A 27,272-nucleotide genomic window follows, 5' to 3' on the forward strand; every position below is an offset into this window, starting at 1 on the left:
GTGCAAAGAAGAAGCCATTTCTAAGCAAGATCCACAAGCTCAGGTGTTGTCACTGGGCCTGGGATCATTTAAAATGGAGTGTGTCAAAATGGAAGACTGTTCTGTGGTCAGACGAGTCACGATTCGAAGTTGTTTTTGGAAATCTGGGACACCATGTCATCCGGACCAAAGAGGACAAGGACAACCCAAGTTGTTATCAATGCTCAGTTCAGAAGCCTGCATCTCTGATGGTATGGGGTTGCAGGAGTGCGTGTGGCATGGGCAACTTGCATGTCTGGAAAGGCACCATCAATGCAGAAAAATTATATTCAGGTTCTAGAACAACATATGCTCCCATCCAGACGTCATCTCTTTCAGGGAAGACCCTGCATTTTTCAACAAGATAATGCCAGACCACATTCTGCATCAATCACAACATCATGGCTGCGTAGGAGAAGGATCCGGGTACTGAAATGGCCAGTCTGCAGTCCAGATCTTTCACCTATAGAGAACATTTGGCGGATCATAAAGAGGAAGGTGCGACAAAGAAGGCCCAAGACGATTGAACAGTTAGAGAGGCCTGTATTAGACAAGAATGGGAGAGCATTCCTATTTCTAAACTTGAGAAACTGGTCTCCTCGGTCCCCAGACGTCTGTTGAGTGTTGTAAGAAGAAGGGGAGATGCCACACAGTGGTGAAAATGGCCTTGTCCCAACTTTTTTGGGATTTGTTGACACCATGAAATTCTGAATCAACATATTTTTCCCTTAAAATGATACATTTTCTCAGTTTAAACTTTTGTTCCGTGATTTATGTTCTATTCTGAATAAAATATTAGAAGTTGGCACCTCCACATCATTGCATTCAGTTTTTATTCACGATTTGTATAGTGTCCCAACTTTTTTGGACTCCGGTTTGTAGATGTCTATATGGTAATTCAAAACAGCACAAATGATAGAGAAAAGAAAAGCACACTCAAGCCAGGGATCAGACCTCAGCTGAAACGTAACTTGGGGGACACAGTCCTCTCCCCAGGTAGCCGGAGGTAGAAGCTGTGGATAGCTTTCAGACTCGACTAAATGAAAATAAACCTATACATAAACACTCTGTTGGTTTTGTTTTAAAATATAAAAAAATACACTTGAGGGGAAAAAAAAAAACAATTTTTAAAAGCTGGAACAGAATCAAACCTCCAAAAAAATAACAGCTCTTGAAAATTCAACTGTTACCCTACTTTGCTTGAGCAATCTGCTTGTGGTTACCTGACCCAGTGTCGGACTTTATGACAGTCTAGACAAGATGAGCCACCCAGGGTATTTTCTTTTGTAGGCAAAGGAAGCAGCTGACTGAGATGGGTTACTGTATGTTAATAATATGATTACGCAACTCTTCTCCAAGATATTCCAATGTATTTATGCATTTAAATGACAGAGGCCTGCTTAAATCCGAAGGTGAAAGTTCCACTATTGTAATTTCGACTGTGTAGAATTTGCCATCTGTTTTTAGTTTCACCAGGTGAAACAGTAAATGCAGTTTGCTTTCTGACAAAAAGTTACAGAGAAAGCTGACCTAATTAAACAGCATGGAAGCTCTGGGTAATGAACAAGGATTATTAGGCTATGAAGTACAGCAGTAACTCGTTGAAAATAAAGCGGAAATAAGTGAAATGTGCGACACGTGTACAAGCAAACTAAAGTCAGCAATATGTCAAAGATTATACATTTCCATTTTCTTTACTTCTCACTACTAACTAAGAGCAGCTACTTTTCCTTTACAATACAAGAAGGAAGAGGAGAATTACCCTTTTTTTAAAAAAAAAAACAAAAAAAAAACAAGCATTGTTCAAAAGGGAATTAATTTTTTGAAGCCCTCCATAAAGTTCTCTTTACCATCATGCAGTTGTGCACACTAGTGAATCTCACCTCTAAAATGCCCTAAAAGCACTAAAACAGTTTATAAATATCTCAAAACCAACTCAGTCCACCAGAACGCTAACTCACGGGCTTTCCCAATAAGAACACCATAACACTCATTACACGATGTCCTAAAAAACACTAGCACCAACCAACGCATCATGGATCATCTTTATGTTTGAAGCATCTTTATTTTTTTGTTTTAAATGTTATACAGCATCATCCATAATGTTTAGGATAAAAACACCTTTTTCTACAACGCACCCTTCTGCTCTACAGTTTAAATTACAAATAAAACAATTCAGATGTGAATTGCACAGTGCACATTGCAGACTTTAATTTAAGAGGAGTTGCATACATTTCGGTCACACCTCGTAGAAATGACAACACTTTTCTACATGATCCCCCAATTTCAGGGCACCATAATGTTTGTGACACAGCAGGAGCAGGCCTATTAAAGCTGATATATTAAGGACTGTGATGTATATCACCTGCATACAATGACTGCTTGAAGTCTGTGATTCATACACATGACTAGGTTCTGAGGGTCTCCTCTGGTGATGCTCTGCCAAGCCTCTAATGCAGCCATCTTCAGCTCTTGCTTGTTTTGGGGGTGTCCGAGATGTTATGAGACGTACGCTGACACTCTTCGAGAAGCACAAGAACAGGGCAGTGGGATCCATTGTAATACACGCCGGGGTAAACGACGTGAGACACCGACAGTCAGAGATTCTCAAGGCGGACTTTGCAGCACTAATCAAAGCCACGAAAGAGAGGACCCCGTCTGCAAGAATGTTCATCTTGGGTCCCCTACCTATCATTAGAATATCAAACGAGTATTACAGTCGTCTGCTGGGATTAAACACATGGCTCAAAGGCTTCTGCGAGAATCAAAACATCGGGTTCATAGACAACTGGGACCAATTCTGGGAGAGGCCACGTTTCTTCAAGTGGGATGGTCTGCATCCAAATAGATTCGGCGCCCAGGTCCTCTCCGAAAACATCACTAAGGTAATTCGTCTCTGTTGACTCGCTATTTCTACTCCTAACCCTTTCCATAATGCTTTGCTAAGACATGATAATTCTTTAACAAAGACTCCCGCAAAAGTGCACCGCATTACTACTCTAATAACTAACTTGAATGCATATAAAAAATCTAGGCAGTGCAGCAAACATACGAATCATTTAATTACAATTACACCTTTAAATGAACAAGTTATTAAATCTATACAAACAGATTATAGATTAAATAAAAAATACACACAGAATAAAAATAACCTAATTTCTATCTCAGTTATCCATAACGCACATAAAATTCAGCTCTGCTCTTCCGAAACATTAAATATGTCTTTATTAAATGTTAGAGCATTAACCAACAAGACGTTTTCCATCAACGATCTTATTAGTGATAGGAAAGTTGATTTTTTTGCACTAAGTGAAACGTGGCTTAGCTCTGATGTTGCGGCTGTTTTAATCAAATCTGCGCCTCCAAATTAGAGCTTTGCTCGTGCGGATAGCCAAGGAAAAAAAGGCAGCAGTTTAGCAAACATTAACTCGAGCCGGATTAAAATGTAAAGAAGTCCATTTTGGTAAATTCAATTCTTTTGAGTATCTTGGCATTGTTATTCATGGAGTTTCTCAGTTTCTAGTATTATCTGTGTATAGACCTCCTAAATACAATGCGTCTTTCTTTGAGGAATTCTCAGACTTGGTGGCAATTGTAATTATGAACTATGACATGCTCCTAATAGTTGGTGACTTTAATTTTCATATTGATAAACAGTGTGACCCAAAAATAAAAGAATTCATGAACCTCCTGGACTCCTGATTTGAGACAGCTCGTTAATCATCCTACACATAAAGCAGGTCATACGTTAGACCTAGTAATTAGTAAAGGACTGAAAGTTGATGTGAAGCAGATCCTTGATATTGGTCTAGCAGACCATTTTCTTTTACTATTTAATACAGAAATAATGGTATAAAACATTCACGAGAACCATATTGTTAAAAAACACTTCTTTGATTCATCAGCAGCATCAAAATTTACAAACATTCTAAGCAACCAGTCCGTTTATAGTGCTAACTGCAATAGCTAGGATAATGTAAATAGTAAGGTGAGAGCTGCTGCTGACATAGTCGCACCTGAAAAGACAGTTAAAAAATCTTCTAGCACTGTTATACCATGGAAGACCGAAGGAGTGTCTGATTTAAAGAGAACATGCCGGAGAGCTGAGCGTAAATGGAGAAAAACTAAACTAACTATTCACTATGAGATATTGAAAGTTAAAATAACAGAATACAAAAACACAGTCTGTCTTGAGAGGTGCTGCTATTTCTCTAGAATTATAAATAACAATGCTAGTAATTCCAGAGTCTTATTCTCTATGGTTGATCGTCTGCTAAACCCAGGTAACTCAATAGAATGCCTCCAGAATACTTCCAGTGAAACCGGTGAAGCTATTGCTGTATTTTTCACTCAAAAAATTAATGATATTAGAAATAATATAGTATATCTCCCCAACACTGCAGATCCTCTTAAGCCCCAGTACTCCGTTATAAACAAATTAAATTCTTTCACCAGGATAGATTTACCTGATTTATATAAAATAATTTCTCAACTGAGACCACCTACATCCTTGACCCATTACCAACAAGTTTTTTCAAAGAAGTATCGGGCGTGCTAATTGATAGTATTCTTGACATAGTAAACTTGTCATTAGATACGGGGTCTTCCCAGACTGTCTTAAGACTGCTGTAGTTAAACCCCCACTCAAGAAAAGTAATCTCAACTCCTCTGCTTTTGAAAATTTTAGACCTATTTCTAACCTGCCTTTCTTAAGTAAAATTCTAGAGAAGGCAGTCATTATGCAGCTTAATGACCACCTCAATAAACATGCGATTCTTGATAAGTTTCAGTCGGATTTTAGAACAAATCACAGTACAGAACTGTGACTTGCGGGTAAATGCAGACAGAGGCCATTTATCTGGTCTCATCCTCTTAGATCTGAGTGCCGCATTTGACACCATTGATCACAATATTCTTAGAAATCGCCTTAGTCAGTGGGTGGGCCTCTCTGGCAGTGTCTTAAATTGGTTTGAATCCTACCTGGCAGGGAGAAAATTCTTTGTTAGTTGTGGTAATTATACTTCAAAGACAGATGATATTTTTTATGGTGTTCCACGAGGCTCTATCCTGGGTCCGTTGCTCTTCTCAATCTACATGCTTCCATTAGGTCAGATTATCTCAGGGCATAACGTGAGCTACCACAGCTATGCTGATGACACACGGCTGTATTTATCAATAGCACCTGATAACCCTGACTCTGTTGTTTCACTAACACAATGTCTTACTTGTGTTTCTGAGTGGATGAGTAGTAATTTTCTCAAACTAAATAAAGAGAAAACTGAAATTTTAGTGATTGGCAATAATGGATTCAATGAGGTTATTAGAAATAAACTTGATGCATTAGGATTAAAAATCAAGATGGAGGTAAAGAATTTTGGGGTAACTGTTGACTGTGTCCTGAATTTTAAATCGCATATTCATCAGATCACTAGGACAGCATTTTTTCACTTAAGAAATATAGCAAAAGTTAGACCTCTTATATCATTGAAAGATGCTGAGAAATTAATTCACACTTTTGTTTTCAGTCGACTAGATTACTGTAATGCACTCCTCTCAGGACTACATTATTAGTTAAAAAAAATAGTTAAAAAACTGCTAAAAACACATTACTTTAACATGGCTTTCTCATAACTTCATTTTAATTTAATCCTGATGTTCTGCATATTCAATTAACTATCAATACTATTCATGGTGTTTGCTCCAAAATCCATACTAACCCCTACTCTCTCTTCTGTTCTTTTTCTGTGGTGGCAATCTGCATCACCACCATCTAATCAAAGCACCATGATGTCCCTACATTGATGGATTAAAGGCCAGAAGTCCATGTGACCGTCATCATCAAGTCCTTCCATGAAAACCCTGAATACAATGAAGACTGATCATTTTTGTTAGGTAGAATGCCTAGAGGGGGCTGGGCAGTCTCATGGCCTGGAAACCCTGCAGATTTTATTTTTTCTCCAGCCGTCTGGACTTTTTTTTGTTTTTTCTGTCCTCCCTGACCATCGGACCTTACTTTTATTCTATGTTAATTAGTGTTCTCTTATTTTAATTCTTACTTTGTCTTTTTTTTTCTTTTTCTTCATCATGTAAATCACTTTGAACTACATTATTTGTATGGAAATGTGCTATATAAATAAATGTTGTTGTTGTTGTTGTTGTCCCCTTAGGTTTTCTCTTCAGCATATGAAAGGCCTACTCAATTGGATTTAAATCGGTGGACTAACTTGGCCATTCAAGAATTTTCCATTTTTTACCCTTGAAAAACTCCTCTGTTGCCTTGGCATTATGTCTGGGATCAATATTAGGGCCCACGAGTTTAACGCCACGCTGCGAAATTTAGGGTTTTGCAGCGGTAAAACACCATGCCGCGGAAAATACCAAATCTGGATGAAATCTCACCATATGAGGCATATTGATATTAGTATGATTAGTTTTGATTACTTCTTTAAGTTCTTTCTTTAGCCTATTGCATCATCTCATTAATATCTCGTTCATTGCTACTGAAATCGAACACAGTGGAGCTACAGTCCAGGTAACGAAGCTGTCGGCGTTGATGCAAAGTACTGATAAACTTAACGAGCTGAGAGCTGAACTTGAATTTGTATCTGTGCACTGCCAGCCAATTATGAACACTCTGAGGCACAGTCATTCATGGCTGTTGATGTCTACAACAAAGTGTCTGACTTGCTGTCTTGCCTGAAATAGTCCGGATTTCCAATGGCAACCAGCAGCTGTGAAGATGCAAAGCACAATGCCACTGCTAAACTTGAAGAAAATTTTGTGGGAACCAAACAGCCAGCAATATTCAGATCTGTGAGAATATTTGATCCACGACAGCTACCACTCTTATCGAAGAATTTTGCTGATCATGCACAATCATTGCCAACAATGATGGCTGCAGCAGATGAATGGCAAGCTGATCTGGACATAGCATTTCGTGAAGTAAGTCCAGCTGATATCACTGCTTTTTGGCATGCCTTAGAGGACAGACTGCATTGCTTAGCAGCTCTTGCTAAAGTTTACATTGTGTTGCCGATCTCTTCTGTTGATGTGGAACGTTCGTTCTCAAAATATGGATCGGTGTTGTCACCACTGCGAAATTCTCTGTCACAAGAAAACCACAAGCTTACAGTGCAATTTTCTTCAACAATAAATAAACAATAACTTTAGAAACGTTATTCGATAGTTTGTTGAGATTAATATTATGCCTACATATGTTTCAGCATCCTTTGCCTAAAGCAAATCTGTGGATTAAAATGTGCAGATGTGAACGCTTTGATATACTGTACCTATTTGATTAGTATTACGAATTATGATTGATCATTATTTAGGATTAAGAATAAGAAAAATTGCATTTATTTTGCTTGGGTTACGAATTAGTCTAATGGAGTTCTGGTACCGCATTTGCCGCACCACGGTACACCGCAGAATTTAAAAAAACATGTGGCGGAATTTACGATTTCTTTCCGCGGTAAATTGTGGGCCCTAATCATTATTCTTGTGGGATGAAGTGCCATCCAATGACTTTAGAGGCATTTACTAGAACTTGAGCAGATCAGATGTTTGTATACACCTCAGAGTTCACTGTCCACAAGACCTTTTTCCTTTTAAGTCCTTTTTTACAAATTGTAATCTGGCCATCCTGTTTCTGTGGCTAACTAGTGGTTGTCATCTTGCAGTGTGGCCTCTGTATTTCCTTTCATGAAGTCTTCTGCACACACATCTGCCCCATGAAGACTGTTTCTGGTCTGTCACACGGGTGTTTGGGGCTTTTTCTTTACCATAGTAAGGATTCTTCTGTCATCAGCCTTCCTTGGCCTACCAGTCCCTTTGTGATTACTGAGCCCACCAGTGCATTCTTTCTTCTTAATGATATACTGGACAGTTTATTTAGGTCATCCTAATGTTTTACTGATGTCTTAAATGGTTTTAGTCTTGTTCTTTGACTTTCGTTGGTACAGCTCATGCCCTCATGTTGAACAATGGGAACTACAGAGTCTAAAGGGTAGAAGCAGACCGAGATATCTTATGAAGCACTTTTGGAAAAGTGAACTTTGCACCTGCTGTAACCCTGACAAAGCCAAGATAGGTCTAGCTTCAGTCTCCATTTACTCCTTAGACCACCACACTGCTACGAACCTCTTACTCAGGTTAATGCATTTGTGCACCGGAGGTAAACCTTCCAAAAGCAGAATGAGTAAAAGCGCACCTTTAAATCCCTGAAAACTCTGGACGATAAACTTTTTCAGAACAAAAACATAATTTCACATTAACTGCATCTTGTAGGAATTTGGACAAAACAAGAAATTCACTTTTCATTAAATTTAGCATGTTTAATCACCTTTCACCAAGTTGGACACTGACTGCACCACAATTAGCAGAGAAGAAATCCAAGTGTGAATGCAGAAAATAGATACAACTTTTTTTGTCCCAAGGGAAAATATGGCATTTTACAAAATCTCTTTAAATAACATAGATAAATAAATATATATACTGTCTGAACACACACCAAAATGACTAAAAAGGAAGAAAAATTCTGACATAGTCGTTATGGTTAGGCATTATACAGACGTGTTGCTGTTGGTGTAAAGGACCCCCAATTGCGTTGCTTGACACACTTCTGCTGAATAATTCGTTGGCTGAAAGTCCTCAGTGTTAGTATGTTAGAGAGTGGTTGTCTGGCATTGTTCATAATGGAATTCAGTTCTGTTTTAATTCTCTCCTTCACTAATGCCTTCAGAGACTCCAGAATGAATCCCTTAACTGAGTCTGCACTTTTAATTAGCCCATCGCTCCTGGAGTGATATCACCAGCCCAGCAAAGCAGAGAAAAATTGCACTGGCTATCACAGAGTTATAGAAGATGTGAAGGATGTCATTTCCCACATTAAAGGAAAGCAGTCTCCTTAGGAAAATGAACCTTTTTATAATGTCGGTTGTGTAAGTCAAATGCGGAAAACTCGCGCTATTGATCCAAGAGATTATGATATGTGAATGCCCACCTGAGAGAGTAACCATGGAGCACACTGCCTTTTTTTTCTGTGTATTGTGCCTACATGACCACACAGTAATACCCGAACTACTCCGAAGCAATGTTTACACCTTTATGTGTTTTTTGCATCTCACACCCTCATATACGTTTAGTGTAAGAGCATCCCTTATCTACGGAAGGGGCTTTCATTCAGAAGAAAATATGAAGCTGGTTTTAAATGAAACATCGTTGAATTAGCGAAAGAAATTGGTAACTGCGCTGCTGCAACAAAATTCGATGTGTCTGAGAAACTGGTGTGAGATTGGAGGAGGCAAGAAATGAAGTGTCGAATTTTTGAACCAGCATATAGGTCAGAACTGATTTTATGATCGATTTTTCAGGTTTCAAGACCCGACTTATATGTAAGTACAGTATATATGGTAGTTTTTATGATCTGAGACCAGTCAAACTTGTCATGGATGTGGACCCCCTCTATATCCACTTCTTGAATAGTGACTGCACATAGAGGCTGTTTGGTGGGGTGAAAGTTTTGCTGATGTTGGGCTGAATTCAGGGCCGGATTTAGATGAAAAGAGGCCCTACGCTATTCCACTTATGAGGCCCTTTCACCTCCCATTTTTAAGTTTGTTCAAATTGCTAACAGTTTGAATGTAGGCCCCTCTTGATCTTGAGGCCCTAGGCTGAAGCCTAGTTAGCCTATAGGAAAATCCGGCTCTGGCTGAATTAGTTAAATTCACTGTGATTCAATATTGTTTAATCATAAAATGTAAAAACTTCAAGGTGGTGAATTTAACTGTGATGAAAGCATGAATCCAAATACCAGCTTAAAAATTATCTCTCAACATAGTTTTCCATTTTATGCAATAATAATGCAAAGCAATGGTGATTACCATAACTAAATAGGTTAGTAACAAAAAATGCCCTCAAGTATCTTAACCAGTACTGGTGTGCTTTGACAGAGTTCATTCACACAGATGGTAGCCAGACACAGCTGTGAAGCTCATCTGCAATACAATCATAATGTTTAGGCTGCTGAGCAATTATCAAAAGCTTCCAAATTTCAAAATTTTAATGATTCTTGTGAACCATCAAATCTGAACTGATCCTCTCATCCCTGACAGGGGAAGTCATTAAGAGTCTGTTAAAGGAATCGTCCAAGTCAGAAGCTGAGAGAGAGACGTTTTAAGCCCTGACAGATCCAGGAAACATGAGGTCACCCTCCATCACACACTGGGTACCACACAGTATTGGGTTCATTAGACAGAGTACAGTAGTCTCCCCTGAGCAGAATTCCACTGATTTTAATAAAGCTGATTTATTTATTGAGCTTAATAAAACTCAACATTCATTTATCCTTCAAATGTTTTCTGAATGACTAGCAAATAAAATTAACTCAGAGAAAATGGGAAACTACATAAGATCACAACAAAACAACTACAGGCAGGCAGTGTGGTGTAGTGGTTAAGGCTTTGGACTTCAAACCCTGAGGGTGTTGGTTCAAATCCTGTTACTGTCACTGTGTGACCCTGAACAATTCATTTCACCTGCCTTTGGTCCTACTGGAAAAACAAAAGAAACATAACCAATTATATGTCAAATGTTGTAAATCACCTTAGATAAAGGTGTTGGCCACATAAGTAAATTTAAATGCAGCGGATTTCTTAAGAATTTAAATAAGGGGATACAGAACCACATGAGAGAGAGAGAAAGATACCAAAAACAGGATCATCCCTTCTGAAGTCACAGACAAATAAATTAATAGAATAACACACTTGTGGGAGTTATTTATTTGCATGTACTCCACCCATCTATTTATCAAACCTGCTTAATCCACTTCAAAGTTGTTGGGAGGCCATAGCTTATCCCGGCAGCTTCTGCCACAAGGCAAAAACAAATCTTACAGCACTGCCAAGCCATTAGAGGGCTTATGAAAGCATTTAGTTATAACACAATAAACGTTATCATCAACTACAGGGTGTAAGGACTGACATCCCGACTGGGGCGAAGAGTGATTTATTATCCAGCCAGGAGGCCATAATGGAAGGATAACATGGAAGGAGCTGCAATTTGGCCACGATGGTTAGCGATCCATCTGGACTGGGTAAACATGGATGTCAGAGGCAGTTCATTCTGCCATACGATAGGCGGCAGTGTTCCTCCTTAAGGCTGGTTCCAGTTAGGACTGCTGCAAGATTGCATGGGAGATGGAGTGCAGAACAGCAGCCCTGTCAGGATCCCCCGGTGTCGCAAGAAGGCTGCTGGGGAGAGACTGTCCTGGCTTCCATTTGACCCAGGAGTATGGTGGATGACCACAGCTATGATGGCGGAAGAATTTCTGGGCCCAGATGAAAAGAAGACCACCACATCCCTTTGGGGAGTCAGTGTCGTTAGGCAGCAGTTTACACTCACTTGGACGAAGGAAGGAGAGAAGAAACTGCTTAGTTAATACTGTACATTCTTGTGTTGATTTTGACTGGTGCTCAAATGAAAACATGTTGGAGATAAACAAAATGAACCTGGAGTCACTGTGTCTGAGGTTAGGGGGCTCAGGGTAACACCATACTGGTTGCAAGAGCTTTGTGGTCCTGACTCCTGAGCTAAGCAGATGCAGCATCAGGATTCAGAGCAGCCAGTGAGGATGCACTACACTAAGTAACAATAAAAGCAGGTGCTGATGCCACCAAAAGTATCCCCATTTATATAAATATTTCCAAGTTTAAAGCCTTAGTGTTCCATATGTAAATTAGAACAATTAGAACAATTAGAACAATCTAGACGAGAACAGGCCATTCAGCCCAACAAAGCTCGCCAGTCCTATCCACTTGCTTCCTCCAAGAAAACATCAAGTCGAGTTTTGAAAGTCCCTAACGTCTTACTGTCTACCACACTACTTGGTAACTTATTCCAAGTGTCTATCGTTCTTTGTGTAAAGAAAAACTTCCTAATGTTTGTGCGAAATTTACCCTTAACAAGTTTCCAACTGTGTCCCCGTGTTCTTGATGAGCTCATTTTAAAATACAAGTCTCGATCCACTGTACTAATTCCCTTCATAATTTTAAACACTTCAATCATGTCACCTCTTAATCTTCTTTTGCTTAAACTGTAAAGGCCCAGCTCTTTTAATCTTTCCTCATAATTCAACCCCTGTAGACCTGGAATCAGCCTAGTCGCTCTTCTCTGGACCTTTTCTAGTGCTGCTATGTCCTTTTGTAGCCTGGAGACCAAAACTGCACACAGTACTCAAGATGAGGCCTCACCAGTGCATTATAAAGGTTGAGCATAACCTCCTTGGACTTGTACTCCACAGATCGTGCTATATAACCTAACATTCTGTTAGCCTTCTTAATGGCTTCTGAACACTGTTTGAAGTTGATAGCTTGGAGTCCACTATGACTCCTAAATCCTTCTCATAAGGTGTACTCTCGATTTTTCGACCGCCCATTGTGTATTCAAACCTAATATTTTTACTTCCTATGTGTAATACTTTACATTTACTGACATTAAATTTCATCTGCCACAAATCTGCCCAAGCCTGTATGCTATCCAAGTCCTTCTGTAATGATATAACGGATTCCAAATTATCTGCTAATCCACCTATCTTGGTATCATCTGCAAACTTAACCAGCTTGTTACTTATATTCCTATCTAAATCATTTATATATATTAAAAATAGCAGCGGCCCTAGCACTGACCCCTGTGGAACACCACTCTTAACATCGCCAGTTCTGATGAGGTTCCTCGCACCATCACCCTCTGCTTCCTGTGTCTGAGCCAATTCTGCACCCATCTAAAAACATCACCCTGAATTCCCACTTCTTTTAACTTGATGCCCAACCTCTCATGTGGCACCTTATCAAATGCTTTCTGAAAGTCCAGATAAATATCATAAGCTCCACTTTGATCGTATCCTTTTGTTGCCTCCTCATAGAATTCCAACATGTTAGTAAAACACGACCTCCCCTTCTGAACCCATGCTGACTGTTCAGAATAACTCCTGTCCTTGTCATGTGTTGCTCAATCTTATCCTTAATAATTCCTTCCATTAATTTTCCTGTGATGCTTGTTGCTTACTGGCCTATAGTTGCTTGGATCTGCCCTGTCACCCTTTTTATATAATGGGATGATATTTGCCATTTTCCAGTCCTTTGGAATCTCTCCAGTGCACAGTGACTTCCTAAAAATATGTGTCAAGGGTTTATATATGTACTCACTAGCCTCCTTAAGAACACGAGGATAAATATTATCTGGGCCTGGTGATTTGTTTGATTTCATCTTATTTAATCTGAGCAGCACTTCTCCCTCTACAATTTCCAAATCCCTCAGTACCTCCTTAGTAGTTGTGTTTACCTCTGGCAGGTTATCCACTTGCTCACTTGTAAACACCTCAGAAAAATGTAAGTTTAGGGCATCTGCTATTTCATTGTCTGTATCTTTTAATTCCCTTTACTATTCCTGATGAACTTGACCTCCTCCTTAACTGTTCTTTTACTACTAAAATACTGAAAGAATCTCTTGGGGTCTTCTTTCGCCTTATCTGCTATATTCCTCTCCAACTGTCTTTTAGCCTCTCTGATATCCTTCTTAATGGTTGCCCTCATGTTCTCATACGCCTACGGTTCTCTTTGCAGTCATTAGTCTTATATGCCTTATACAGCAGTTTTTCCTTTGCAACTTCTTTTTAAATCTTTATTAATCCATCGTGGAGATTTTTTAGTTTCCTATTACTTCCAAATTTAGGTATGTATCTGTCCTGCATTACATGTAAAACATTTTAAACCTGTTCCACTGCTCCTCGACTGTCTCCACATTTAAAAGCTTATCCCAGTCTATCCTACTTAGACTTTGTCGCATCTGCTCAAAATTAGCCCTACTAAAGTTCAACTTAACAATTTTAGTCTTTGCATCTGTACTCTTACAAAATACTGAGAATTGTATTACATTATGGTCACTTGACCCTAGTGGTTCAATCACCTCTACACCCTCAATTCTATCCTGATTATTACAGAATACTAAATCCAGATAGGCTTCACCCCTTGTTGGTGCTTTAACATGCTGTGTTAAAAAACAGTCGCCGATTACTTCTAAAAACTCCTGCTCTTGTGCTCCTCCATCTGTAAGGTTATCCCAGTTAATATTTGGATAATTAAAGTCCCCCATGACTATAATATCCCCTGTAAACTTGCCTTTTGATATTACTAAAAGATGTGTGTTGAAATTACTGTCTGAATTGGGTGGTCTATAACACACTCCTAAAATGAGACCTTTTCCCTAATATTTTCCAGGCGAAGCCACATGTCCTCACTAAGATGGGGCTCATCATCCAACTGAAGATGACTTACATTTAATTCCTGTTTGGCATAAACAGCAACCCCACCTCCTTTTCTGTTCTGTCTATCCTTCCTAAAAAATGTGTATCCCTCTATGTTACACTCATCCCCATCTTTGTTATTTAGCCAGGTTTCCGTTATTGCTATAATATCATAATTGTGCTCTGCTACATACAACTCCAACTCACTTACCTTATTTTTGATACTTCTAGCATTAAGGCAAGCTATTTTTAATGTGTTAATCCTTCTATCTTTACGTGTTTGCTTAAAATTTACATTACTATGCATTTTTATTTCTACACCATTGTTTGTTCTTCCATGTATAGATCTAAATCTGGCCTGTCCTAAACTCCCTGCCCCCCCATTCCCTAGTTTAAACAATCCTCGACTAGCCTACACATACGCCTCCCCAATACATTGGTGCCCCTCCGGTTCAGATGTAACCCGTCACGGCGGAACAGGTCCCATCTGTTCCAAAAGGAGTCCCAATGCCCCATAAACCTATACCCTTCTACCCTGCACCAAGATTTGAGCCACGCGTTAAGCCTTCTAATCTCCTCAATCTTACCTGGACTGGCGCGTGGCACAGGCAGAACTTCGGAGAAGACTACCTTGTCAGTTCTGCTCCTCAGCTTGGTACCTAACTCTTTGAATTTGGATCGCAGAACTGACAGACTACCCTTATGTATGGTCTCTTCTAAGAAAACATCTACTTCAGTGACAGAGGAAGGACTGATGTGGAGAAAAAATAAAGCATTACCATATTTAGTACACAGTTTGCTGCTACTAGGATATAACAAACGCATTCTGAGATTATTCAAGTCAAAAAAACCCATAAACCTATAATCACGGCACCAACAGTGGCAACGTGCTGCACGTTAATTAGCACAAGCAAGTAAGATTTCCAATTTACTCTGTAGACGTGATAACAACAACCTATTAAACTAATAAATTTCTCTTTTTTAACCTAGTCTAGTACAGGATTGCAGAAGGCCGGAGCTCAGCTCTAGTTAAGGTATCACCCAGATGAAGAGCACAGTCGTGCAGGAAGAATCCAGAGCTGCCATTTAAACTACCCTGTAAAAGGAAAGTGAAGCACCTGAAACAAATTCACAATGTTTGTTCATATTCTTAAGTTTTGCACTTTTTTGTATTCAAATTTGAATATTTACATTTCTGGGTGTTATAGCTGGTGGTGCTGCACCCTTATGGAAAGGGTTGCCCATGTTCTGGTTTCACACCTCGTGTCTTGACTTTGAGTGGACTTTGCACATTCTCCCGGTGTCTATTCAGGTTTTCCTCCTAATCCCTTAAAACAAGAGTTCCCAAATTTTTTTCGGCCGCAGACCCGCTCAAAGCTCAAATCACAAACAAGCACATGTCACATCAAACAAACGAATTTATTGTATTTTATGAAAGCATGACCGTACAAGACTGATAGATTCTGCTCATATCGAAAATCTGTTGTTTCATCCCACGCGATCAAGTGCCGACATGCAACGGTTTTTCATGCCCGCACTTGCTTTGATACGACAATGCACAGACATGTTTGTGCTACATGTATGTTCATGCATTCTTACATGTGAATGTTTTAATGACACATTTTACCTTTTCGTTCGCAAGTTTGGTATGTAATGTGTGTTTATCAAAAAAGTTTTTTTTTTTTTAAATTATTTTACTTCTTAATTAGGTACCTATTGGGATCATAGATATTTTGAAGTAACAAACAAATAGCAGTAGTAAGGGTGTCTAATTTTGCTGTCGTTGACACCCTAATTTTTTTATTGAAATTATCGACCCCTAGATAGTTCAAATCGACCCCAGGGGGTCGATATTGACCACTTTGGGAACTCTTGCCCTAAAAGATACACAGGTTTGATTAACTGGCACTTTCAAATTGGAACAATACTCGAGCGAGATCTGTGAGGGACTGGCACTATTTCCAGCCTTGTACCCAGACCTGCTTGAGCCTGAATTGAATTAAGTGTGTTGGAAAATGTGATGACACGTTTACATTTCTGCTCTTCCTTTCTTGACTTCTGATTTTAAAGTAAATTTTCTGTGTTTCTTGTGAAAATCACAGAGAAGGACAGATATGTTATGAATTGAGTACACTACAATGTGAGGAGGGTGTAGGCATCTAAAAGCAGCCACAAATAAGGCTTAATCCAGGAAGCCTGAAGCCAAACTCCACACACTGGCCTCGGCCTATGCAGGCCTAAAAGGGACCCTGACTTTGAAAGCTCAAACTACTTCTTTACTTGTGCATTCAGAAATACACAACAATGCCCTTCTAGGGAGAAGAACCATAAAATCTTTTACTAGGAAGGACAACACCAAAGTAAAAATCTTTATAAATAAAGATATGTATTTATATAAATGTGAAGAAACACAGAAATGGATGACTATGTAGCAGGCTTTGTCTAAAAGGCAACCCAAAAGAAAGAAATCCCAAATTGTAATCCAGTAGTCAGAACCAACAAAACAGAAGCAAAATCCAAAAAAACAGAAAATCAATACTTAGGAATTGTGCAACATGAAACACTTGAATGTTTTGTTATTTGTTTTGGCTCAGCTCCCAGGCTATATTTTCAATATATTTAGCGACCTTATATTCAGTGGTAACCTTTAAAAGCCACTGTATGTCACTGTCTGTCCATACAAAGCAGCCAGTATTGCTTTTCCTACCTTGTTTTACTCCGTATGGAAACAGTGAGCTTGGGCAATAAACTATGCACTCCCAAACGGAAAGACTGATACTTCATTATGGATCACAAACATTTAGACAACACTAGTGTGGATGGAAAACTTTTAAAAGAAAGCAGAGTTTTCAAACTTATGTCTCATTTTGTGAACAATGCCTTACTGAAAGACAGCATTCTCAAACAGAAAAGCAGGAAGCACTTCACAAGATATATTGTGGAGATCTGGAAAATTACTATAGGACATAAAGTGCTGGGAATGTTAGGATAACACGCCCAGAAGGGATTTTGGTGGTGAAGATGAATATATTTAATTTTGGGATAATCAAAAGTTGTAGGTACTGGCTGAAGTCCATAAAATCACTCACTGAAACCAAAATGGAATTGAAGAGGTGAATGCTCAAAACCAAATCATTGCCTAACTATAGCGGTAATTTTTGTTTTTTCAGAAGACACACTTTAAAGCACAGCTGCTGCAGTCTTATTTTGGACGATTCAAAGTCTGTGTGCTAGTTAAATATATCGTTCAAATATTTTTTTATAATGGTGGTTTGATGATTTGTGACAACATGGCTAAGTCACATGACCGTCAATGGACATCACTGCTAAAAACAATGTGGCAGTGTGACACCCCTGCAGCGGGCAACTGGGCACCAGACTACAAACTGAGCATCTTGTTGTTTGAGACTGAGCGGAATCAGAAAAGAGAGATGTTAGAAAGGGAGGCACACACACACAAAAAGGTTGAGTTTCAAAAACAAAAGTGGGTTTTTATTTACAGGTGCACAGCAAACTGTGTCATGCTGGCTCTTTTTAAAGTTCACACTGCAATTAACACAAAAATGTGTAAACAATTATTATCCCAATAAAAGTTAAAAGTTTGCAATATTTACAATAAGTACAGTAAATCCCAAATAAAAAAAAAAAAAAAACAGGAACAATAAATGTATATACACAAGAAAATCGCAGTCTTCCCAAAGGAAATGTAGATCGGAATATACTCTATAGTATCAAAGTTCCCAAATTATATGACCTACAAGCAGAATATTTACAAAGAAAAAAAAAAAAAAGACAAAAAGTGCACCACAAACCCAATTCCCAAAAACTATATTAGGAGATATTTGTATTTAGAGAAAGGAAAAAAATATCCTCAAATAGACACAAGCCGCTATGGCTGATTTACTTTTAAAGCTGAACTACACCAAATACACACCACGACGACTCGAACAAAAGACAGATGACCCCTGCATGTACGAAGTGCCTTTTATACTCCGCACTCTTTTACAGACCAATCCTGGAGTTCTAGTTCACCCAATAACCAAGTGCGTGACTCAGTCATATTGACGGTTTCAATCACATCTTGCCTATGCAAGGAATCTAGTAAAATACAAGCCATGTCACGCACTCCTTAATGCAGGAAAAACAATACCTCTCTTTCTAAACCTCCAATTACGTTAAACTTCAGGATCCCTTTTACAAAACTAAATACTCTGCAACTTTTTCTTAATCAAGCGGCAGGTGGCCACAAGCTGCTAGCATTGAAAATGGACACCGTCTGAAGCTATGAAGGCCTTCATAGTGACCAAGACACCAGGCCGCAGGTGCCTCCTTGCCTTACTACTGCTAAACAAAAATAGGTAAGTGCCTTTCTTTCATTCTTTTTTTTTGTTCTCATTTGCCTGATGTTAAAGATACTTCAAGCGGTTATTTTTCCCTTTCCTTGGTAATGTCTGCTTAGGCAAATTACCACAGGCAGCACCCAGGAAAACTAAACACTGAGGAAAAATGTTGAACAAAATGGTGTCATAACGACATCAAAAATAACGATAAAAATTAATAATTTAACAATGATAATAATATAATTCCAAAAAACGTAATGGAACAAATCAAGGCAATAATTTATGAGCCCCTAATATACACCTATTGAGGTGGAGAACCCTATTGCTTCTAAAAACATCTGGATGGCATACTGGAACAGCATAGCTGTTAGCTAAACAACTTTGAAAACCTCTGCTGTACCCTCAACTAAAGTAAATGATCAAATATTATTAACACAAGCGGTTTTCTGAGTTCATGGATTTCCTAAAAGTGTCAAACAAAGAATTTCAATTTACCTTAATGCACAGCAACACTCTGGTATTTCTGCAGTTATTTACAGCTGGAAGGAAAAAAAATGGAAGTTTATTGTACAATAAGAAACGATACACACGAGTACAAACTTTTAAATTATGCCTTCACATTTCTTAATATGTTTAATTAAATGACAAAAAATGCAACAATTTAAATATCAGGCTTACATCCAACAATGGCTTGTTTCAATTCAGTCAGTACAAATGTTTGCTGTCACTGTTTAGAAAATACTATTTGAACAGAAATGGCTCTCAGTTTAGTCTATGAGTGCTGAGTATCTTTTGATTATCATAGATTCAAACAAACACATTTTGCACAATATAAAGTGTAAATTGTTATCAACAGTTAATCTGGTTAGTAATAATAATAATGATACTTTATTTATATAGCACTTTTTCCAAGCTCATGGTGCTTCACAGAGTCTCAGAAAGAACAGCAGGGTATATGTAACATTGGATACAAATATTGTCTTTGTAGAACACTAAAACAGACAAATACAGGATATACAAAGCATTAAACAGAATAGAAGACGATAAACTACAGTAAAAAGTTCGTTGATGACACTGCTATTGTGGGCTACATCAGGAGTGGGCAGGAGGAGGAGTACAGAAAGTTAATCAAAGACTTTGTTAAATGGTGCGACTCAAACCACTTACACCTTAACACCAGCAAGACCAAGGAGCTGGTGGTGGATTTTAGGAGGCCCAGGCCCCTCATGGACCCTGTGATCATCAGAGGTGACTGTGTGCAGAGGGTTCAGACCTATAAATACCTGGGAGTGCAGCTGGATGATAAATTGGACTGGACTGCCAATACTGATGCTCTATGTAAGAAAGGTCAGAACAGACTATACTTTCTGAGAAGGTTGGCATCCTTCAACATCTGCCGTAAGATGCTGCAGATGTTCTACCAGATGGTTGTGGCGAGTGCCCTCTTCTACGCGGTGGTGTGCTGGGGTGGCAGCATAATGATGAAAGACGCCTCACGCCTGGACAAACTTGTTAAGAAGGCAGGCTCTATTGTAGGATTAAAGTTGGACAGTTTAACATCTGTGGCAGAGCGACGGGCACTAAGCAAACTCCTGTCAATCATGAATAATCCACTGCATCCACTTAACAGTGTCATCTCCAGACAGAGGAGTAGCTCCACTGACAGACTGAGGAGATCGTTCCTCCCCCACACTATGCGACTCTTCAATTCCACCCGGGGGAGTAAATGCTAACATTAATTTTATTTTTATTACTATTTAATTTAATATTGTTTCTTTGTATCAGTATACTGCTGCTGGATTATGTGAATTTCCCCTTGGGATTAATAAAGTTATCTATCTATCTATCTATCTAAAAAACAAGAAGAAAAACCTGAACAAATCACATATTTGTGATATAATACACACACAAGTTATCCTGAGCATCTGGACAGAGAGGGTACCTGAAAGAAGGGGCAGAATGTCAGGTTAAGCTAAAAGTTTTCCTGAGCAGATGAGTTTTAAGTTGTTTTTTAGAAGAATGAACAGAGTCAGCTGATCTAATTAATTTAGGGAGGTCATTCCAAAGTCTGGCTGCTATACAGTTGAAGGCCCCGTCACCCACAGAGGACTTTAGTAGGTGAACAGGACCACAGTGATGAAGAGGGTCACTGATGTAGTCTGGTGCGAGGCCATTTAAAGCTTTGTAGGTTAATAATGTGAGACACAGGGAGCCAGTGGAGGTGAAGCAGGGTGGGTTGGTAAACCCCAATCGTCCTTGTAACTAGCTACAGGTTTCACTTGCCAGGTCATAGCCCTGGTAACTGGCCCTATACTCCGTGTCATAGAGCTACACATGATGGATTGGGATACACTCTCCCTCATTCCAAAACTTAAAGACATTTTGATCAGTCTTGAGTAGTTTTGAGTGTCATGGCTAGTTCTGACCCTTTTGAGAATAAGATAATATTCCTCATAAATGTGCATCCTGTTACCTGACTGTAACTAGAAAGACCACTCAAGATGAACCAATGGCCTTGGCAACCACTGACAGAAATAAATTCCTACCTCCTCTCTTTTTTACCCTAAACTTTCCCACCGGTGGCTGCTCTCTGTCATGCCCTACTTTGTACTTTTTTTTTACTTAAAATAGAAGGTTACAATCTGGATTGCTACTGAGCAAATTACTCAATTACAAGAAGGCCTTTAACACATGCCAATTACAAGACCAATTACAACTATAACACAGCTGCACTTGTTAACATAATGTGCATCACATCAGTATATTGGCCCAGTGGGACAGACAAGTGAAATTGAAGATGGTGGACGAGCTTTGCAAATGGCACCTTGCAACATTTGTAGGCAGGTCTTCAGAACAAAAAAGAGATATAGTGCCTACTAAAAATATTTGCCTCCTTGGAAGTTTGTATTGTTATACAACACTGAATAATGTTACAATCCCTCTGTAATGATTCAATTGATTCTGAGTCATCTGCCAATCCACCTAGCTAGCACTGACCCCAGTGGATCATCACTCTTAACATCAGCCAGTTCTGATTGGGTTCCTCACCCTATTACCCTGTGCGTCTGACCCAATTCTGCACCCATCTACAAACATCACCCTTTCCTCCTTTTATTTTCATGCCCAACCTATCACATGGCACCTTATTAAATGCTTTCTAAAAGGCAAGATAAATAATATCATACAGTAAGCTCCACTTTGATCATATCCTTTAGTTGCTTCCTCAAAGAATTCCAGCATGTTGGTAAAACACAACCTCCCATTTCTGAACCCATGCTGACTGTTCAGTAAAATCCTGTTTTTGCTGTTTGTTCTTTAGACTTTCTCTTAATAACTCCTTCCATTAATTTACCTGTGATGCACGTTAAGCTTGCTATTGTCAAACGTGCAGAGTACTGTATGCAAAACGTGCTATATATATATAAAAAAAGTTATTATTACTACTTGAATTTGCTAATCAACATACACCACAATTTACAATATTGCAATGCAAACATTTTAGGTTAAAAAGATTTATTTATTTTATTGAAAACTAGCAAAATACCCGCACTTCGCAGCGGAGAATTAGTGTGTTAAAGAAGTTATGAAAAAGAAAAGGAAACATTTTAAAAATAACGTAACATGATTGTCAATGTAATAGTTTTTTCACTGTTATGAGTGTTGCTGTCATCAAGGATTTGATTATCATTATTTCTTTGAATCGGGTTCGTATTTGGAGGATGCGTTGTGTACATGTTACATTCCGTGTTTGTCAACCGTTGTAAAGATAACAGGTTTAATTCATCGAAGTGTTCACTACCCAAATTGGTACTCATAAATCTAAGATGTTTAACAGGCATTCCCGGTATTAAGTTGTGGATTTGCCTGCAAATACTTAGTGGCAGCATGTCTATGAACTTAATTTAAACTTAACCTTTACACCTTGCTCTCCTATTGATATGTCTACAATGGCTTGTTCAGATTCAGAGGGTTGTTCCTTTCTTACTGCATCAATAAACAGCTCGTCTTCCTCTTTATCCGAGACATCACACCCCGTATGCACGGGTTTACCTTTCCCAGTCCTGCAAACTTTAGCGAAGTGGTTCAATTTACAACATTTTTTTTACACTGTTTTCCTTTAGCTGGACATTGACTTTTTCCACCGTGTGCTTTGTTTCCATAGTAGCCGCACTTATGAATATGTTTGTATGCGTCACACGCTTCATATTCTTTTGCTACCTTCTCAATTGTGTAATGCAGCTCTTTGGAGCTCTTGCTTTTTGTCTGCGTACTTCGTTCATAGTCAGTTCACGTGACCCGTTCGCAGTACATGCGATCTTGCAATGTCCATGGCTTTATTTAATGTTAGCTCAGACCCGGCACTTAAAAGTTTCTCTCGCACTTTTGCTGAGTTTGTGCCAAACACTATTCTATCCCTGACCATCTCATCTTCGTTTGCATAAGCACAGTCCTTCACCAGCAATTTTAACTCCATTACATAGTGATCAAAAGTCTCGTTTATACCTTGCGTCTTCTCACTAAACTTGTTTCTCGCGAAAATCGTATTCGTCTTAGGCATGACAAACGCCTTGTAGCGGCAGCGTGTCTATTGGCTTGTTGCTGGCGGACGGCCTTATATGGGCAGGCACTCAATTAAGTGGGAGGCATGGGTATGGGGAACGCAATATAGGAAGGCAGCCAACTACGTGGGAGGCGTGGTGATGGGGGAACGCAACTACGCCTCACACAGCGACCAAGTATAGCAATGCTATATATATATATATATATATATATATATATATAGTCACAGATGTACAGAGACACTGCCTGCCGGGACGCCTGGACAGTCCCCAACTGGGACAATACTTCTCCTCGGCCACGAGAGGGCAGCCGCCCGGGTCTATTTGGGGGCCACAGAGACGGAGCTGGGATGCCCGTGAGAGGACGTGGCCACCGCCAGGGGGCGCCCGGACAGTTGGAGAATCCTGGATGGCAGCACTTACGCCACACCAGGAAGTGCTGCTGGAAATAATTCTAAGACGACCCGGAGTGCTTCCAGGGGCTTTCCTGACACTTCCGCCACACCAGGAAGTGACGTCAAGGGGAGCACCTGAGGCTCATCTGGGTCCTGATAAAAGGGGCCACCTCCTTCCAGACAATGAGCCAGAGTTGGGAGGAAGGAGGTCAAGAGAGAAAGAGAAAAGAAGAAGAAGAAGAAGACGACATTGGAGAGAGTTGGTGTGTGAACATTGTGGTGCAGTGGAAAAAGACATAAACAAGTGTGTTTTGGACATCCTGGTGTCACTCTGTCTGTGGGTACGGTTTCCACTATATATATATATATATATATATATATATATATACACATATACATACACACATATTGTAAAAGAACGAGTCTCAATACACTGAAAAAGGTTTGGGGCAGCCACCCATATATTGTTCCTTGCTGCATAAGATTTATATTCAACACAATGATGTTGCTTCCTTGAGTTCTGAGAGTGAACTGACTTAGTTAGGTAAGATGGAGGATTTTATAGTATGTAACTCGGAAGTGACTTCAGTCTGGGTGCCGGAACCGGAAGTGACGTCAGATCAGGGAGGTTTTCCCGTATTTGATATGCAGAAATAACAGAAATAGGTTTAGAGCACCCTGCCTCCCCCTGGCCTGGCGGGTAATCACCTCCACTTGGTCCACTCAGCTTGCTCCTAGTCACACGTGTGTGACAACATACATATACATATATATATATATATACACATATATATATATATATATACATATATATATATATATATATATATATATATATATATATATATATACACATATCTATACTAATAAAAGGCAAAGCCCTCACTCACTCACTCACTCACTCACTCCTAATTCTCCAAGTTCCCGTGTAGGTAGAAGGCTGAAATTTGGCAGGTTTATTCCTTACAGCTTCCTTACAAAAGTTGGGCAGGTTCTACGCGTAATGGTCATAACTGGAAGCTATTTTTCTCCATATACTTTAATGGAGTTGAGCTCGAAAGCCGTGGGGGGCGGAGTTTCGTGTGACATCATCACGCCTCCCACGTAATCACGTGAACTGACTGTCAACGCAGTACGTAGAAAATCAGGAAGAGCACCAAAAAGCGCTGAAGAAAACATGCATTATATAATTGAGAAGGCAGCGAAACAATAAGAAGCGAGCGAGTGACATATACAACCATATTCATGAGTGCTGCTACTTCGGAAACAAAGCACGGTGTAAACCTAAAGTTTAAATCAAGTTCATAGACAGGCTGCCGCTGGCGTTTGTCATGCCCACGGGTAATGCGGGATACAAGTTTAATGAGAGGACGCAGGATATAAACGAGTTTTGATCACTTTGTAACTAAGTTAAAATTGCAGGTGAAGGGCTGTGCTTATGCAAATTCCGAGAGACTGTGTTTGTGGGAGATTGACAGTTAAGGTGGGTGGGGGGGTCACGTCATTATCTCCCCTCCCATTCACCTCATTTCACTCTGAGCTGAGCTCCGCAGTGTTACGGAAGCGACTTTGTGACGTTGCCACCAAATACTCACAGAAAAATCCACAAGTTAATACACACGCTGTCTCTACAGTTTCTCCACACTGAATCCTCCAGGCACTACTTACAAAAGGTTACATTGACAACCGTGTTACGTTATTTTTAAAATGTTTCCTTTTCTTAGCACAAGCACAGCTGAGAAGCTTCGATGCATGTGCTCCATGACGCGTTAAAAAAAAATCACTCATTTAATCACACTTTGCATTACAAGCAAAGGGGAACTTCTGTCAATGCATGATTTCCTGGTACACCAATTACATTGATCAGCGCTTCCCGATTCATTTTACCCTCGCACCCCCTTGGTTTGAGAAGAAGTATGAAAATATATGAGGTTAACACAGAAAAACAGATCACCAATTGAAGTTTTATGAATAATCGATTCGCCATCAATAATTGTTTTGGTAAAGTCATACTAACTGTAATCCTCCTTCCATTTTATAATTTTTCCGCCACTAGCCATGATTAAATGAACAGTAAAAAAGTAAGAGCGAAGCGAGGGTGACTTATTCAGGCAGGCAGATGACAGCTCAATAGCTCGAATTTGGATATAAGTAGGTTGTATTTAGTCGCCAGAAATATCCTTGTTAGGAATGGAAGTTGAATTTAGTCTTTAAATTTCTATGGTAAAGAAAAAGTTATGCAATGATTACTAAATTTAACTATATAAAGTCAAAACTTGTATATATATATAAAGTCATTCCCGAATATATAAAGTCAAAACTTGATTATATTAAGTCACTGTCGAATAAATAAAGTCAAAACTTGAATAAAGTCAGCGTCGATATATAAAAAGTGAAAACTTGTTTCTGAATTTATGAAGTCAAAACTTGAATATATAAAGTCAGCGCTGGAATATATAAAGTCATTCCCAAATATATAAAGTCAAAACCTGAGTATATAAAGACGGCGTTGGAATATTTCGGAATATATAAAGTCAGCGCTGGAATATATAAAGTCAAAACTTCTCCGCTGCAAAGCGCGGGTATTCTGCTAGTATATATATATATATACAGTATATATATATATATACAGTATATATATATATATATATATATATATATACACATATACATATACATATACATATATATATATATATATATATATATACACACAGTGAAATACGTTTAACGCAAAAACGCTTAAGAAGAAATATCGGTTAACACGAAATAATACAACGGTCCCGATAAACTACTATGTATTTTCATGCATTTTTTTCTCTTAACACGAAATGAAAATCGCTTAACACGAAAAGATTTCCCTTTTGGGAATGAACAAAATACGGAAAACACCAGCCGTGCAGGCGAGATTTAAGAGGGGTGTGAAATGAAAGAAAGGTGGTTTCACATGTTTCGTAGAAAGGAGGCTAACTTGGCTTTGAAATACCCTCGGAATAGCCTGTGACACGAGCCAATTTTGTTTATCTAAGCTACTTTCACCCTCCACCCTACAAACGCCACACAAAAACATCTCATCTCTCATCAGTTGGCTTTGGAATTCGGTGACGAGTACATTGCAGTGTGAGTAAAAATCAGTGAGTTTGGTTCGCGTTTTTTTTTTCTATTTTAGAAGAATTTTTTTTACGAGCACAATGGCAAAGAGCTCAGGGGGAAAGCAAACTTCTATTTCGCTTAAAATGAAGATGGAGCTTCTTAAGGCTGTTGGTCAAAAACAGAAAATGAAAACAGAAATCTGTAAAGATTTTGATATTGCTAACTCTACATTATCAACAATAATTAAAAAAAGAGAGCAAATTACGGAAATGTTTGAATGGAGTAAGTTTGAGCCAGAGCGAAAATGGATGAGAACGGCCAAGCACGAGGAATTAGAGATGGCTTTACTTGTTTGGTTCAAACAAGCGAGATCTCAGAATGCTCCCATATCAGGACCTTTAATGCTAGAAAGAAGCAATGAACTTGCTAAAAAATGGGTATTACATTTTCTGCAAATCCAGGATAGTTGGAACGTTTCAAGAAAAGAAATGGCATAGTACTAAAAAATGCTTGTGGTGAAGCTAATCAAGTTACCGCTGCTTACCCAATAAAACTTTATCATTTAAGG

At 39.0% G+C, this 27,272-nt stretch overlaps 1 protein-coding gene across 2 annotated transcripts in view; it reads right to left on the bottom strand.

The window, feature by feature from the left end:
- tln2b (talin 2b) overlaps window positions 1–27,272 on the bottom strand; it is a 679,676-nt gene that overhangs the window by 366,781 nt on the left and 285,623 nt on the right. For both annotated transcript variants that reach the window (XM_039773443.1, XM_039773442.1), the window contains exon 3: window positions 19,153–19,196. The gene's annotated coding sequence lies outside the window, so the exon portion shown is untranslated. The remainder of the gene's footprint in view (window positions 1–19,152; window positions 19,197–27,272) is intronic.

The sequence above is a fragment of the Polypterus senegalus genome, chromosome 12 (assembly GCF_016835505.1).
Source record: "Polypterus senegalus isolate Bchr_013 chromosome 12, ASM1683550v1, whole genome shotgun sequence".
In the NCBI taxonomy this organism is placed as follows: domain Eukaryota; kingdom Metazoa; phylum Chordata; class Cladistia; order Polypteriformes; family Polypteridae; genus Polypterus; species Polypterus senegalus.